A 17,517-nucleotide genomic window follows, 5' to 3' on the forward strand; every position below is an offset into this window, starting at 1 on the left:
TGTCAGTTGCTTCATTTGCAGATATTTTCTCCCATTCTGAAGGTTGTTTTTTTGTCTTGTTTATGTTTTCCTTTGCTGTGCAGAAGCTTTGAAGTTTCATTTGGTCCCATTTGTTTATTTTTGTTTTTATTTCCATTTCTCTAGGAGGTGGGTCAAAAAGGATCTTCCTGTGATTTATGTCATAGAGCGTTCTGCCTATGTTTTCCTCTAAGAGTTTGATAGTGTCTGGCCTTACATTTAGGTCTTTAATCCATTTTGAGTTTATTTTTGTGTATGGTGTTAGGAAGTGTTCTAATTTCATTCTTTTACATGTAGCTGTCCAGTTTTCCTAGCACCAATTATTGAAGAGACTGTCTTTTCTCCATTGTATACTCTTGGCTCCTTTGTCAAAAATAAGGTGACCATATGTGCGTGGGTTTACCTCTGGGTTTTCTATCCTGTTCCATTGATCTATGTTTCTGTTTTTGTGCCAGTACCATACTGTCTTGATTACTGTAGCTTTGTAGTATAGTGTGAAGTCAGGGAGCCTGATTCCTCCAGCTCCATTTTTCTTTCTCATGATTGCTTTGGCTATTCGGGGTCTTTTGTGTTTCCATACACATTGTGAAATTTTTTGTTCTAGTTCTGTGAAAAGTGCCATTGGTAGTTTGATAGGGATTGCATTGAATCTGTAGATTGCTTTGGGTAGTATAGTTATTTTCACAATGTTGATTCTTCCAGTCCAAGACCATGGTATATCTCTCCATCTGTTTGTATCATCTTTAATTTCTTTCATCAGTGTCTTATAGTTTTCTGCATACAGCTCTTTTGTCTCCTTAGATAGGTTTATTCCTAGATATTTTATTCTTTTTGTTGCAGTGGTAAATGGGAGTGTTTCCTTAATTTCTCTTTCAGATTTGTCATCATTAGTGTATAGGAATGCAAGAGATTTCTGTGCATTAATTTTGTATCCTGCTACTTTACCAAATTCATTGATTAGCTCTAGTAGTTTTCTGGTAGCATCTTTAGGATTCTCTATGTATAGTATCATGTCATCTGCAAACAGTGACAGCTTTACTTCTTCTTTTCCGATTTGGATTCCTTTTATTTCTTTTTCTTCTCTAATTGCTGTGGCTAAAACTTCCAAAACTATGTTGAATAATAGTGGTGAGAGTGGACAACCTTGTCTTGTTCCTGACTGTAGAGGAAATGCTTTCAGTTTTTCACCATTGAGAATGATGTTGGCTGTGGGTTTGTCATATATGGCCTTTATTATGTTGAGGAAAGTTCCCTCTATGCCTACTATCTGGAGGGTTTTTATCACAAATCGGTGTTGAATTTTGTCAAAAGCTTTTTCTGCATCTATTGAGAGGATCATATGGTTTTTCTCCTTCAATTTGTTAATATGGTTTATCACATTGATTGATTTGCGTATATTGAAGAATCCTTGCATTCCTGGGATAAACCTCACTTGATGATGGTGTATGATCCTTTTAATGTGCTGTTGGATTCTCTTTGCTAGTATTTTGTTGAGGGTTTTTGCATCTATGTTCGTCAGTGATATTGGCCTGTAGTTTTCTTTCTTTGTGACATCCTTGTCTGGTTTTGGTATCAGGGTGCTGGTGGCCTTGTAGAATGAGTTTGGGAGTTTTCCTCCCTCTGCTGTGTTTCGGAAGAGTTTGAGAAGGATGGGTGTTAGCTTTTCTCTGTTAGCATTTGCCTTGATAGAATTCGCCTGTGAAGCCGTCTGGTCCTGGGCTTCTGTTTGTTGGAAGGTTTTTAGTCACAGTCTCAATTTCAGTTCTTGTGATTCGTCTGTTCATATTTTCTGTTTCTTCCTGGTTCAGTCTTGGAACGTTGTGCTTTTCTAAGAATTTTTCCATTTCTTCCAGGTTGTCCCTTTTATTGGCATTTAGTTGCTTGTAGTAATCTCTCATGATCCTTTATATTTCTGCAGTGTCAGTTGTTACTTCTCCTTTTTCATTTCGAATTCTGTTGATTTGAGCCTTCTCCCTTTTTTTCTTGATGAGTCTGGCTAATGGTTTATCAATTTTGTTTATCTTCTCAAAGAACCAGCTTTTACTATTTATTTTTTTTAAAAAACTATAGTTTATTTCTTTCTTTATTTAATTTATTTATTTTGGGGTGCATTGGGTCTTCATTGCTGCACACGGGCTTTCTCTAGGTGTGGCGAGCAGGGGCTACTCTTCGTTGTGGTGAGCGGGCTTCTCATTGCAGTGGCTTCTCCTGTTGCGGAGCACAGGCTCTAGGCCCACGGGCTTCAGTAGTTGTGGCACGCAGACGTCAGTAGTTGTGGCTTGCAGGCTCTAGAGCGTAGGCTCAGTAGTTGTGGCGCACGAGCTTAGTTGCTCTGCGGCATGTGGGATCTTCCCGGACCAGGGCTCAAACCTGTGTCCCCGGCATTGGCAGGCAGATTCTTAGCCACTGCGCCACCAGGAAAATCCCAGAGAACCAGCTTTTAGTTTTATTGATCTTTGCTATTATTTCCTTCATTTCTTTTTCATTTATTTCTGATCTGATCTCTATGATTTCTTTCCTTCTGCTAACTTTAGGGGTTTTTTGTTCTTCTTTCTCTAATTGCTTTAGGTGTAAGGTTAGGTTCTTTATTTGAGATTTTTCTTGAGGTAGGATTGTATTGCTATAAACTTCCCTCTTAGAACTGCTTTTGCTGCATCCCATAGCTTTTAGGTCGTCCTGTTTACGTTGCCATTTGTTTCTAGGTATTTATTGATTTCCTCTGTGATCACTTGGTTATTTAGTAGTGTATTGTTTAGCCTCCATGGGTTTGTATTTTTTACAGATTTTTTTCCTGTAATTGATATCTAGTATCATAGGATTGTGGTCAGAAAAGATACTTGATAGGATTTCAATTTTCTTAAGTTTTCCAAGGCTTGATTTGTGACCCAAGATATGATCTATCCTGGAGAATGTTCAATGAGCACTTGAGAAGAAAGTATATTCTGTTGTTTTTGGATGGAATGTCCTATAAATACAATTAAGTCCATCTTGTTTAATGTACCATTTAAAGCTTGTGTTTCCTTATTTATTTTCATTTTGGATGATCTGTCCATTGGTGAAAGTGGGGTTTTTAAGTCCCCTACTATGATTGTGTTACTGTCGATTTCCCCTTTTATGGCTGTTAGCATTTGCCTTATGTATTGAGGTGCTCCTATTTTGGGTGCATAAATATTTACAATTGTTATATCTTCTTCTTGAATCGATCCCTTGATCATTATTTAGTTTCCTTCTTTGTCTCTTGTAATGGTGTTTATTTTAGTCTATTTTGTCTGATATGAGAATTGCTACTCCAGCTTTCTTTTGGTTTCCATTTTCATGGAATATCTTTTTCCATCCCCTCACTTTCAGTCTGTATGTGTCCCTAGGTCTGAAGTGGGTCTCTTGTAGACAGCATATATACAGGTCTTGTTTTTGTATCCATTCAGCCCGTCTGTGTCTTTTGGTTGGAGCATTTAATCCATTTACATTTAAGGTAATTATTGATATGTATGTTCCTATTCCCATTTTCTTAATTGTTTTGGGTTTGTTATTGTAGGTCTTTTCCTTCTCTTGTGTTTCCTGCCTAGAGAAGTTTGTTTAGCATTTGTTTAAAGCTGGTTTGGTGGTGCTGAATTCTCTTTAGCTTTTGCTTATCTGTAAAGGTTTTAATTTCTCTGTCAAATCTGAATGAGATCCTCGCTGGGTAGAGTAATCTTGGTTGTAGGTTTTTCCCTTTCATCACTTTAAATATGTCCGGCCACTCCCTTCTGGCTTGCAGAGTTTCTGCTGAAAAATCAGCTAATGCCTTATGGGGATTCCCTTGTATGTTATTTGTTGTTTTTCCCCTGCTGCTTTTAATATTTTTTCTTTGTATTTAATTTTTGATAGTTTGATTAATCTGTGTCTTGGTGTGTTTCTCCTTGGGTTTTTCCTGTATGGGACTCTCTGTGCTTCCTGGACTTGATTAACTATTTCCTTTCCCATATTAGGGAAGTTTTCAACTATAATCTCTTCAAATATTTTCTCAGTCCCTTTCTTTTTCTCTTCTTCTTCTGGGACCCCTATAATTCGAATGTTGGTGTATTTAATGTTGTCCCAGAGGTCTCTGAGACTATCCTCAAATCTTTTCTATCTTTTTTCTTTATTCTGCTCTGTGGTAGTTATTTCCACTATTTTATCTTCTAGGTCACTTATCTGTTCTTGTGCCTCAGTTATTCTGCTATTGATTCCTCCTAGAGAATTTTTAATTTCATTTTTGTTTTGTTCATCATTGTTTGTTTGCTCTTTAGTTCTTCTAGGTCCTTGTTAAATGTTTCTTGTATTTTCTCAATTCTATTTCCAAGATTTTGGATCATCTTTACTATCATTATTCTGAATTCTTTTTCAGGTAGACTGCCTATATCCTCTTCATTTGTTAGGTCTGGTGGGTTTTTATCTTGCTCCTTCATCGGCTGTGTGTTTCTCTGTCTTCTCATTTTGCTTAACTTACTGTGTTTGGGGTCTCCTTTTTGCAGGCTGCAGGTTCGTAGTTCCTGTTGTTTTTTTGTCTGCCCCCAGTGGCTAAGGTTGGTTCAGTGGGCTGTGTAGGCTTCCTGGTGGCGGGGACTAGTGCCTGTGTTCTGGTGGATGAGGCTGGATCTTGTCTTTCTGGTGGGCAGGACCACGTCCAGTAGTGTGTTTTGGGGTGTCTGTGACCTTATTATGATTTTAGGCAGCCTCTCTGCTAATGGGTGGGGTTGTGTTCCTGTCTTGCTATTTGTTTGGCATAGGGTGTCCAGCACTGTAGCTTGCTGGTTGTTGAGTGGAGCTGGGTCTTAGCGTTGAGATGGAGATCTCTGGGAGAGCTTTCGCTGTTTGATATTACCTGGAGCCAGGAGGTCTGTGGTGGACCAATTTCCTGAACTCAGCTCTCCCACCTCAGAGGCACAGGCCTGACACCCGGCTGGAACACCAAGACTCTGTCAGCCACATGGCTCCAAACTCCAGAACTCCACACTCCAGAGGCCCTCCTTTCCACATGCTGCTTTTCCCCTTCCGTGCAGGTCCTCTGTGTACCACATCTTTATCCATTCATCTGTTGATGGACATTTAGGTTGTTTCCATGTCTTGGCTATTGTAAATAGTGCTGCTATGAATATTGCGGCCCAATGTGTCTTTTCGAATTAGAGTTTTCTCCGGATATACGCCCAGGAGTAGGATTGCTGGATCATATGGCAACTCTATTTTTAGTTTTTTGAGGAACTTTCATACTGTTTTCCGTAGTGGCTGCACCAATTTACATTCCCGCCAACAGTGTAGGAGGGTTCCCTTTTCTCCACACCCTCGCTTGGCTGAATTCCTTCATCGTACAGATTAAGAAATGGAAACTGTGACTCTCGAGGATTGTGCACAACTAAAACTGTGTAAAACTGTGAGTAGAACTCAGGCAACTGGGAAGCGGGACTTTCTCACCGAACCACGTGCTCTTCCTGCAGATCCAGCCTCAGTGATCTCAACGTTTCCAGCATTTGTGCTTAATGAGTTTTCTCTGACTGATTGATTGATTGATTACTAAAACACTCAGTGGCAAAGCAGTTCTCATTCTGTGGAACACGTTATCTTGATGCGTGGCAGCCTCTAGAGCTTGGATTGGGGGAGCTCAGGATAATCTTCAGATCATTTAGCAATGTCTTGGAGCCACTGGACCTGCTATAAGGATCTAAGAACAGTGCTGGTTGTTGGCATGTGGAAAGGGGCAGGGGGCACTGTGTTGTAGGGGATTTCAGGTTTGTTTCCTAATCTAAAGCAGGGGTGGGAAGATTACTGCCTGAAGGCCAAATCTTGCCCACTGCTTGTTTTTATAAATAAAGTTTTATTAGGACATAACTGTACTCACTCATGTACGTATGGTCTATGGGTGCTCTCATGCTGCATTGACAGGGTTTAGTAGTTGCAACAGAAAACGTATTTACTACCTGGCTCTTTAGAGAAAGTTTTCTGACCCCAGATGTAAACCATTCAGGAGCCCATCAGGTTGGATGTTATTAATCCCACTTGCTTGCCTCCCTCAACCCCGATCTCACCACCCACAATATTGGGTGGGGATGGAATCCAACTATTCGATTCCAGAACCCATTGTCTTTTGACCAAATGCCCACAGGACAAAGTCCAAATTCCTTAGCATGGATCAAATCCACTTGTCCAGCTCTTCCCTCCTGTGAGTCCCTCAGGCCAAAGACTTTGAACCCCTTGCTGGTTTCCAAACATGCCGTGCATTTCGGTGCGTGCTGGTCTCTTTGTGAATGACATCTCCTTTTCACCAAAGCCCCGGTCCTCCTGCGTAAGCCCTGATGCATCTAAAATCTTACCTCCTCTGTGGAAGTGTCTGACTTTGTCCGACAGGTGAAGAAGAATGAAAGTCAATATTACTGAGTATTTTCTTCAAGCAGTGATCTAGGCTGGCCACTTTATTGTATGTTCTATTTAATCATTTTATGATAACCCTCTGAGGCAGGCACTGATAGTCTCATTTTCAAGGGGCATGAACAGGTTGAGAGAGATTGAATAACTTGGCAATGGTCCCAGTGCTAGCAAGGTTCGGTCCCAGTGCTAACAAGATTCGGACCCAGGGCTTGGCCCGGGTCTGCCTGGTGTTTGGGTTGAGCTGTTACCACGAGCCTCCATGTAGCATCCCCTTTCTGTGCCCACTGCTCCTCCAGACCTGACTGTATAGCATTTGCTCAGCCTGGTGTGACAGTGTCTCCCAGAGGCTGGGAACTCCTGGGGGACAATGAGTGCGTCCCCTTACAGTTGTGACCTGACACATGAAGTGGCTCAATAAATGTTTGCTGAGGGAATGATGGCATCTTTTTTTTTTTTTTTCTTTGGCCGAGCCATTCGGCATGTGGGATGTGGAATCTTAGTTCCCCCACCAGGGATCGAACCCGTGTCCCCTGGAGTGGAAGCACGGAGTCTTAACCATTGGACCGCCAGGGAAGTCCCATTAAATTTTTTTTTTTGACGGCATCTTGACTTTTTCACGCCAACCTTGAACCTCCTCTCATTGTTCTGTCCGTAGTATTTCAATAGCATTTAGCAACTGGGGGGAGACAAGAGTTTCCCGAACTCCTTCCCGTTGGTGCCACCATCTCTCTGCCTCTGTGTGGCTCATGTGCAGTGGACAACCCCGGCCTGTTCCCCACTCAGCTTTTGGATTTTTACTTTGGTCCCTTGGTACCCACTCCTTTCTTAGCATTTCAAAAAGGTTCTTACGTTTCATCCGTAATTGAGTAAAAGTTTGCAGCTGTGAGTAAAAGATTGATTACAAGTAACAACAGCAAAAATAACTCCTTCTTTCAGTCTGCCTTCCTCCAGAAAAGTCCCCCAACTTCGAACAGAGAGTGCCGACAGTCCGTGATGTGAATCCGCAGCATCTTATGGGTTTACTCAGATTCCAGAAAGGGAAACGTGGTTATTTATCATTACAGTAAGTCCCCTACGTACAAACAAGTTCCCTTCCGAGAGTGCGTTTGTAAGTCCAATTTGCTCCTAAGTCCAACAAAGTTAGCTTAGGTACCCACCTAACACAATCGGCTATGTAGTACTGTACTGTAACAGGTTTATAATACTTTTCACACAAATAATACATTAAAAAGAAACAAACACAGAAAATAAAGAAAACTTTTTTAAAAATTAATTATTTAATTTATTTAATTTTGCTTGCGTTGGGTCTTCGTTGCTGCATGCGGGCTTTCTCTAGTTGTGGCGAGCGGGGGCCACTCTTCGTTGAGATGCGCGGGCTTCTCATTGCGGTGGCTTCTCTTGTTGCAGAGCACAGGCTCTAGGTGCATGGGCTTCAGTAGTTGCGGCTCACAGGCTCAGTTGTTGTGGCTCGCGGGCTCTAGAGCGCAGGCTCAGTAGTTGTGGCGCACGGGCTTAGTTGCCCTGCGGCATGTGGGATCTTCCCGGACCAGGGCTCGAACGTGTGTCCCCTGTATTGGCAGGCGGATTCTTAACCACTTCCCCACTTGGGAAGTCCCCAAAGAAAACATTTTTAATCTTACAGTACAGTCCCTTGAAAAGTACAGTAGTCCAGTACAGCAGCTGGCATACAGGGGCTGGTATCGAGTGAACAGGCAAGAAGAGTTACTGACTGGAGGAGGGAGAGGTGGTGGGAGATGGTAGAGCTAAGCAATCATCAGCAATAGGAGACGGAGGGCAAGCTGCAATTTCACTCATGCCTGATGTTGATGGAACGCGTGTTCGCATCTTTGAAAGCTCGCAACTTGAAGGTTCGTGTGTAGGGGACTTACTCTCCTAGATAAATAACAACAGTGCAACAACAACAGTAACATCTCGACTCTTTTTCTGAGGTTGGCATACTTCATTTTGCATTTTATGTGATGGGGTTTAGACAGGGCACAGTCCCCACCCTCCCGTGGCTCACAGCCAACTGGGAAATGCCACGGCCCACTGCAGCCAACCATGATGAGGGAGGTGATCTCAGATGAAGGGTCCCACACAGCCTCTGGGTGGGAGGCACAGGGGAGACCCCCAGGAGAGGGGAGAGGGAAAGTCCAGCAATAGCTGGACCTTGAGCGTTAGCTGGAGCTTGGTGCAGTGCTCAAACCAACACTGCTGTGTCCAGAGCAAGTGATGGCACGCGGAGGAATCAGACTCAGGTCTCTGCTGGCTCTGAGTGGGGGGGTTACCTCTGAGGCACACCCACATGTTTCAGGTCCCTGCTGAGAGCATCTGAAGACCACAGAGAGGTGTGACCGTCATTCCAGCCTCCCCCAGTCCCTGCTTCCTTCTCTCACATCCCTTCTCTTCGCCCAACTCACTGGCTTAATTAGGGAAGAGCATTACTTCCTGCAACTAAACAAATGAAAGGGATAAAGAATCTACTGGCCTCTGCTGAATTTTAACAGAGGAGGCGCCAAACAATAGTTACCTAAGGGATGTGTCTGAGCAGCCTGATGGAAAGATGTGGAGTTACCTACCAGCTTGACAAACCATCTGTCCCACCAGGATTTCTGGAGAAGAACTGGCTCTTTGCTGCAGGAACCATCTCAGCTGGGCTTTGCCTGCCCAAGTCTCCTCCTGGGTGCGGGGAGGGACCAGAAGGTTCCAGGTAGAGTTGGGGTCCCGGCTGCAGGTTCAGGGCGGGCCGCATGACAATCAGCTTTGCCACCATCAACACCAGCCCTGCTACACCCCTGCGAGGAGCCAGGGAGCTCATTTCTCATCTTGCTTTGCTGATGCTTTGCTGTGAGACCGGAGGCAAGGGGGCGCTCATCCAGGGCTATGTAGCCCCATCTCTCTTACAGCATGTGAGGACAAAGCAGCTTGGGGTGCATGACCATGTTCTGAAGGGTATATAGATCCTTCTCCTCTTGTTCCAGAAGAAAGGCAAAGGATGTAATGACCCGGCTCTGGGCTGGGTCCCAGATGATGCATCATCCTGTGTCTGGCCTCTCTCTGGGGGCTGCTCCTCGGTTGTGAGAGGGGACTAAGCATTTATTGTTCAGGATTCCTGGTCCCAGTGATAACAGGGCCTGTGAATTATGGACGCAGCAGCAAATGTTTTTAATCTTCCGTGAAACAAAATCAGCGTGTTGTGCACCAGGTTTCGAGGCCGTCGAGGGAGGAGGTGAACAGCTGCTGGGATCTGGCTAACTTGCGCTGACGTCAGTGCGAGTCTGTCAAGGCCAAGGGCTCTGCGCAGGAAGCTTCAAAGTGACACCGAAAACAAATTTGCATTTTTTCCTTTCACAGGAGCTCAGCGATGCTCCGTTCCACTGAGATGTTTTCACCAGCCTTTGCAACCAGCATGTTGAATAAACCTGGCTCGCGGTGTACTGGGCATGCAACTTCAGGGTTTCTTTGCTGCTGCCCCTTTGAAATGTGTTCAGTGGGATTAATGTTCCCTGGCCTGGGATGAAAACGCTGGCAGGCGCTGCCTTTTCTGCTCCTCTTAGGAAATAGTCTGTCCTAAGGTCGCTTTAAATGGAAAACAGTCTCAATTTGGAATTTGAATGTCCAGGCCAAGATATTAGTCAAAACTCTCAACTTTGACATTCCATTCCCCCCGCCCCCCCCACCCTCCCACCCCCACCCCACCCCCGCTCCAGCTCTCCAGCTTAGCTTGCTCAGGGCTGGAGCCTTGCGTGGGAAAGGGGGATTCTCTGCTGGGCTTCTGTCTCCTTCCTGCTCTTCCCCAAGGTGGAAGCTGGGGCTCGGGGCGAGTGGGAGGCATAGGATAGCTCTTACTTAAGTGGGTGTGGTGGGAGCCCGCTACAGTTTAAGCTGACCTTTCTCCTGGTGGGCTCTTCTAAGGCTCTGTGTGTCTTTGACCCAGGGGGAGGTGTCCCTCTTCTGGGTGGTCACTTGGGACTTTTCCCTTAGGGTTTACCTCCAACTTCTTGCGGCTGGGGTCTCTGCCCCTCCAGCCAGAGATGATGAGTTTGGATGAGGCCATCCTGGTTCCCGCCCTGTGTGGCCCACATCTGGCTCTAACCTTCATGCATCGCCTGCCCTGACAAATTCCGGGATGGAGGGTGACCCCAACTCAGACGCTTGCATCTGGCGTCACCACCCAAGCAGGAGTCACCCTGCATGTTAATTAGTTCCCTGTGGATGCTGTAACAAATAACCACAAACTTGATGGCTGAAAAGAAATGTCCTCTTCCACAGTTCTGAGGATGGAAGTCTGAAATCAGTTTACTGGGCTGAAATCCAGTGTCAGGAAGGCTGAGCTCACTCTGGAGGCTCTGGGGGGAGAATCTGCTCTTTGTCTCTCTGGGCTTCTGGTGGCTGCCAGCGTTCCTTGGCTTGTGGCCCCGTCGCTCTAATCCCTGCATCTCTGGTTACATGGCCTTCTCTGTGTGCGCTTAAGTCTCCCTCTGTCTCCCTCTTACAAGGATACGTGTAATTGCATTTAGGGCTCATCTGGATAATACAGGATCACCTCCCTGTCTCAAGAGCCTTAACTTAATCACACCTGCAAAGACTCTTTTTCCAAATAAGGTCACATTTACAGGTTCCAGGCATTAGACTTGACATCTATGGGCCTTTATTCAGCCCACTGCAGCCTGACCGCCCCTGGATTTCCTGTCTGGGAAAGGGCCCCAGCCTTTTCTGCCCTCAGCGGGAGGGAGTCACATGGTAAGATGGCCAAGTGGCTTTGTGGAAACCCCCAACGTGTTTCAGATGAGGGGGCAGGCCCTCACCTGCCCAAGAAGCACAGCTTTCTCCAAAGATACTCTTTTCAGAAAATCCTCTCTTTAAAATCCCGTCTCTTAGACTTCCCTGGTGGCTTAGTGGTTGAGCATCCGCCTGCCAATGCAGGGGACACGGGTTCGAGCCCTGCCCTGGGAAGATCCCACATGCCGCAGAGCATCTAAGCCCGCATGCTACAACTACTGAGCCTGTGCTCTAGAGCCCGTGAGCCACAACTACTGAGCCCACGTGCCTCAACTGCTGAAGCCCGAGTGTCTAGAGCCTGTGCTCCACAACAAGAGAAGCCACAGGAATGAGAAGCCCGCACACCACAAGGAAGAGTAGCCCCCTGCTCGTCGCAACTAGAGAAAGCCCGCGTGCAGCAATGAAGACCCAACGCAGCCAAAAATAAAAATAAATAAATAAAATCCCATCTCTCAACATGCTGACTCGTTATATTCTCCAGATGGGAGAGGAGGCTGGCAGGTTACGGACCTCGAGCATTTCTTGTGAACATGTCTTTCTTTGGAATTTCACGGTGAAAGTAGCTTGGCTCCCGAAGTGTCACTTTTAACATTCTGTTACCTCTGTGGTGGAATGGTTAGTGGTTGATGGTGCCCGGGACTGTGGCCTTCAAGGCTGTCCCTGCAAAAGAGGCCAAGGGGTTGGAATGCGCCTGACAAGACTGGCATGGACACCTCTGCCTGTGGGGAGCGCGGGGCCCCGTTTGTGAGTTCACGCTGCAGGGCAGACCATGACGAGTTCTCGAACAGTCCAAGGACTTGCCAGTGGGAAGGGCAGAGTTGCCGGGGCTACATCGTGGCTGTGGAACTTTGGTGACAAATGACACAGGCCACTTCCATCTTTGGGCTTCCAACTTGGCAACTGTCATGCTGATCTAGAAATTTCCTATTCTGTGGGTGAGCAGCTTGTCATTTGATAAGGGTTTCATGTTTGTGTGAACTAAGCTGAGACGGACAGGCTGGTCCACAAGGAAAATGTATTCCTCAGCTTTCAGAAAGTGGGTCCAGCTTTTAGGGGAGACAGTGGGGCGGATTTGTTCAGAAGGTTCTGGAATGTTCAGGTCATAAATCCTTTTATGGCCTTCTTCCACCTTAGTAGTGAGGACAAGTAGCCTGCCTCTTGGCTGCTAGAATAGGGGATAGAAAATCAAAAGACCTGGGCTAAATTCCTAAAGATTTGGGTCGGCTGGTAACATGAAACCCATTGGTTCACAGAGCTACCTGGGAGAATTGCAGTTTACAGAAGAAGGTGACAGATATCCCTAAAGATATTGTTTAAAAAGACAGTCACCAAAGGCTGAGCTTACTCAGCGATGGATCAGTGTGCCTTGATTTTTTATTTTTTTTATTACTGAATATTTCTTTCCCCCTCTTCTCTCCTTTTGCCACCACAAAACCCCTACCAATGACGTTACAAAGTTTGAGTTTTCTCATATTCTCTCCCAACTCACCTTATTCTTGATTCTCAGAGGCTCAGATGAGGGTCTGTTGTGAGTGGGCCCATCTCTCTTATTTGGAGAATCCTGGGGGAAAACTGAGGAAGATTTGGGGACAGCCTTGGTAGCCAGGCTTTCTCCAGTGTGATGAGACCTATGAGTCTGTTCGGGCAGCCAGAACAAGGTACCACAGGCTGGGTGGCTTAAACAACAGAAATTCATTTTCCCACAACTCTGGTGGCTGGAAGTCTGAGATCAAGGGTTTGGCAGGGCTGGTTCCTTCTGAGACCTCTCTCCTTGGCTTGTAGACATCTGTCTCCTTTCCCTGTCCTCACATGGTCTTCCCTCTGTGTGTGTCTGTGTCCTAATTTCTTCTTCTTTTTTTTTTTTTTTTAATTGGAGTATAATTGCTTTACAATGTTGTCTTAGTTTCTGCTGTACAACGAAGTGAATCAGCTATATGTATACCTCCCTCCTTCCCTCCCTCCCCCCATTCCCCCCCCCGTCCCACCTGTCTAGGTTGTCACAGAACACCAAGCTGAGCTCCCTGCACTATACAGCAGGTTCCCACTAGCTGTCTGTTTTATACATGGTAGTATACATATGTCAATTCTCATCTCCCAATTCATCCCACCCTCTCCTAATTTCTTCTTATAAGAACACCATAATATTGGATGAGGGCCCACCTTAATGACCTCATTTAACCTAAATGACCTCTTTAAAAACCCTATTTCCAAATACAATTATTTTCTGACCTACTGGGCATTAGGACTTCAAGATATCAATTTTGGGGGACACAATTCAGCTCATAGCACTTGGGAACCCCTGATCTGAACTCAGCCCCTCTGGACCAGACTGGGATTGAATTCCCGGGGAAGAAGTGGGTAAGGGCATACTTGCCTGTTCACAGCCCCGTTCCTACCCACAGCAGAATTCCACAGCTTTCTTCCTGGTTCCTGCTCCAGCCTCCGAGCTGCTCCCCACACCAGTCCTCAGTCAGGGACAGACCTCTCCCTGGCTCTGAGCATCCTTCTTTGCTCCTTTAAGACCCACCTCTATGGAAACCATAAGAGGCCGCCTCCTTCCTAGGCAGAGGGAGTCTCTCCAATTCCTGCCAAGAGTCGCAGTCAAATTAAACATAAATAAAACATAAGGGCTGACCTAGGGGAAAAGGAGACACAATGGGGCATTGGACAGGGGAGTGAGAAGGAAAGTTTAGGGCTGACTACACATGGGCATGTGACCCTCTGTGCAGTAATTTTAGTGCCTGTTTATAATATACCACTGTAGCCCTCGTGACCCGTAGCCACCTGGTCCCAGCAGGCATTGTGGTACACTGGGGGCAGTCAGACCTGCTTTGACTCATCTCTGCCATTTACTAGTTGTGTGGCCTTGGTCAGTTTACCTAATCTTCTCGGGCCTCAGTTTCATCATATATGAATGAGGAAGGAATGTTTGCCTCATAGCGTTGCTGGGAGGATTACTTGAAACCAAGCACATAAAGTACTTGAAACCTGGTGGTATGCACTGAATTGGGTCCATGCAAATTCATATGTTGAAGCCCTGACCCCAATACCCCTGAATGTAACTGTATTTGGAGATGCAGCTTTTAAAGAGGTGACTGAGGTAAAATGAGGTCATTTGGCTGGACCCTAATCCAGTATGAATGGTGTCCTTATAAGAGGCGGAGATCAGGACACAGACACACACAGAGCGGAAACCATGTGAAGACACAGGGAGAAGTCGGCCATCTACCAGCCAGGGAGAGAGGCCTCAGAAGGAATCGACCATGCTGACCCCTTGATCTCAGACTTTCAGCCTCCAGAATTGTGAGAAAATAAATGTCTGTTGTTTAAGCCACCCAGTCTGTGGTACTTTGTTGTTGCAGCCGTAGCAGACTAATATACCTGGTGTATAAACCGCTTTCTTGCTTTTCTTCTGGCCCTTGGTCCCCCCTGCCCCCAGCTGGAGCAGTCTTGGACTAGTCCTATCTGCTTGGCCTGTACAATTTGCAAACTATAGATAGGTTACGCATGGACAAAGGCCCAACATCGAACAAAAGACACAGACCAAGGGGAAACAAAGGACTGTGTTAGAAAAACATCTGGCACCTTAAACAAAAAGCACCTTAAAAATCACCTAAAAATTGTCACCTTAAAAAAAAAGATGAAAGCCGACTCTTAGTTGTGGTCACTTTCTTGGGTTTTTCAGAAGTTCCCTGCGAGCCCCTTTCCCCATAGTTCTCAGGACCTGGGGTCCGTGTGCACTAATTCAGGGAAGAGCTTTGCAATATTGAGTCTCCTAATCCGGGGACAAGACCCCTCTCTTCATTTGTTTAGCTCTTTAATATCTTTCAATAAAGGCTTAGAATTTTCTTCTAAAGACGTGCGCATCTTTGGTTATTTGGTACTTCTAAGTATTTTATTTTTTCATACTTTTGGAATGTTTAAAAACTACTTTTTATTTTTGTTGCTGGTGTATAAATATTGCAACTGATTTTTAAATTTAGATTTTGTGTTCAGGAGTCTTGTTATACTCTTATTAATTCCAGTAACTTAAATGTAAATTATTTAGGGAGATTTCTCTGTAGAAACCATATCGTCTGCAAATAATAAGTTTGTTTCTTCCTTTCTAAGCCTCTTGCCTTTCATTTCTTTTTCTTACCTCATTGTGTTGTCTAAGACTTTCCATGCAATGTTGAAAGGAAGTGGAGTTATCAGGCATTCTTGTCGTATTCGTAGTCTCAAGCGAAAACCTTCAACATTTTAGTTTCTCGTGTTGGCGCTAGGCTTTTGGTAGGTTAAGGAAGTCCCTTCTATTCCTAGTTTGCTGAGAATATGTTTATTTTAAAATCATGAACAGATATTGAATTTTAGTTAATACCTTTTCTACATCTATAGAGATAATCATGATTTTTCCTCCTTTGATTTGCTAATATAGTGAACTACATTAATTTGTTTTCTAAAGTTAAACCAAACTTGCATTTTTAATTGAAATCCATCGTAGTTATTCTGTATTAGAATTTTCATACATTGTTAGATTTAATTCACTAATTTTACAAAAGGATTTTAAATCTAAATTCGTGAGCAAGTTTGGCCTGTGATTTGGAGATTTTCTATTTGCCCTTGCAGATGTGCTCGCTGCTAAGTGGGGCTGGCTGGTATAAAGGTATGACCATCTTCAGTGTACTCTCTGGTTCACAGTTGGGCTGGGTGAATGGGGAGCCCTGGCAGGAGACTGGTGGGAGGGAGGAAAGTGAGGTCACCTCAGGCTGGCTGTACCCTTTGATAGAAGGCCCTGTCAAAGAGGCCCAGTTTACTTCACTCTCTGTCCTATTGGATTCTGGTAATTTCTCTCTTCCCTGTTTCCTATCCCAGGTACAAGATCCTTTGCTGTTCCCCTTCAACCACACGTTGTAAATAAATCCTCCCCAAATCATCTTATTTCCCGCTGGGACTTTCATTGATGTAGCCTATAACTTTCCTTTCTTGTAATATTATTACTGAGTTTTCTAATCAAGACTGTGATAGCTTAATATAAGGAGTTGCGGACTGCTCCTTCTTTATCTATACTCTGGAATAGTATTGGTTCCTTGGTAGAACAAGTCAAAACTTTGGTAGAACTTGCTAGTAAAACCATCTGGACCTAGTGTTTTCATTGTGAGAAGAGTTTTACCTACTGAATTCGATTTCATGAGCGGTTATTGAACTATTAATACTCCCCCCCCTTTTTTTTCCCTAGAGTCAGTTTTGGTAGGTTTGAAATGCATTCATTTGCAAACTTCCTGGCATTTATTTTTTGCACTATCTTCTTAACCTTTTTCTTTTTCTATACAACATTATACTTAAGTCACTTTTTAAAAAAATAATAAACTTTCCTTTTTTGTAGAGCAGGTTTAGGTTCACAGCAAAATTGAACAGAAAGTGCAGAGGGTTCCTATATACCTGCTGTCCCCGCACGGGATCAGCCTCCCCTGCTATCAACATCCCTCACCACAGCGGTACGTTTGTTATGGTTGATGAACCTGCCTTGGCGTCACTGTCACCCAAAGTCTGTAGTTTACATTTGGTTTCACTCTTGATGTTGTGCATTCTATGTGTTTTGACAAACGCAGAATGACATGTATCCACCATTATAGTATCCCACAGAGTATTTTCACTGCCCCAAAAAGCCTCTGTGTTCTGTCTATTCATTACCACACCCCTGCCCTGCCCAAGCCCCAGCAACTTAATCACTTGTCATTCTTAATAATTTTTATCTGTATCCTTTCTTCATTTAATTGATCAATCTTATCATAAGTTTGTCAATTTCATTAGTCTTTATAAGACCCACCTATCAGCTTTTAAAATCCTAATTGTATATTTGTTTTCTTTCTTTTTTTTTGAATTTCATGTATTTATTTTTTATACAGCAGGTTCTTATTATCTATTTTATACATATTAGTGTATATATGTCAATCCCAATCTCCTAATTCATCCCCCCATATATTTGTTTTCTATTTAATTAATTTCTCCCCTTTATTACTTTTTCTTTCAATTTATTAGGGTTTATTTTTTTGTCTTTTTCCTAAGTTGAAAACTGACTTCACATAGCATTTGAGGCTATAAATTTCTATTAAGTGCACTGTAGTTGTATCTCACAATTTTTTTTATATGGTATTTATCTTATAGTTTGACTGGAAATATTTCCTAATCTCCATTTTGATTTCTGTTTTGATCTATGAGTTATTTAGAAGTATATATCTTCTAAATATTTTAAGTTTTCTATTTATCTTTTTACTATCGATTTCTAACTTTATTGCATTCTAGTTAAAAAATATGGTTTGTAAAATATTAATCTTTTGAAATTTGTTGAAACTGGCT

General features: G+C 43.9%; 1 long non-coding RNA gene across 1 annotated transcript; it reads right to left on the reverse strand.

The window, feature by feature from the left end:
• Window positions 1-7,657: 7,657 nt before the first annotated feature.
• On the reverse strand, window positions 7,658-9,595 carry LOC137209399 (uncharacterized). Its single transcript, XR_010936035.1, has 2 exons — window positions 8,979-9,595; window positions 7,658-8,292 (listed from the first exon to the last, which is right to left on the reverse strand). It is a non-coding gene; the product is annotated as an uncharacterized lncRNA (long non-coding RNA).
• Window positions 9,596-17,517: the final 7,922 nt, after the last annotated feature.

This window comes from Pseudorca crassidens, chromosome 16 (genome assembly GCF_039906515.1).
Source record: "Pseudorca crassidens isolate mPseCra1 chromosome 16, mPseCra1.hap1, whole genome shotgun sequence".
Taxonomy (NCBI): domain Eukaryota; kingdom Metazoa; phylum Chordata; class Mammalia; order Artiodactyla; family Delphinidae; genus Pseudorca; species Pseudorca crassidens.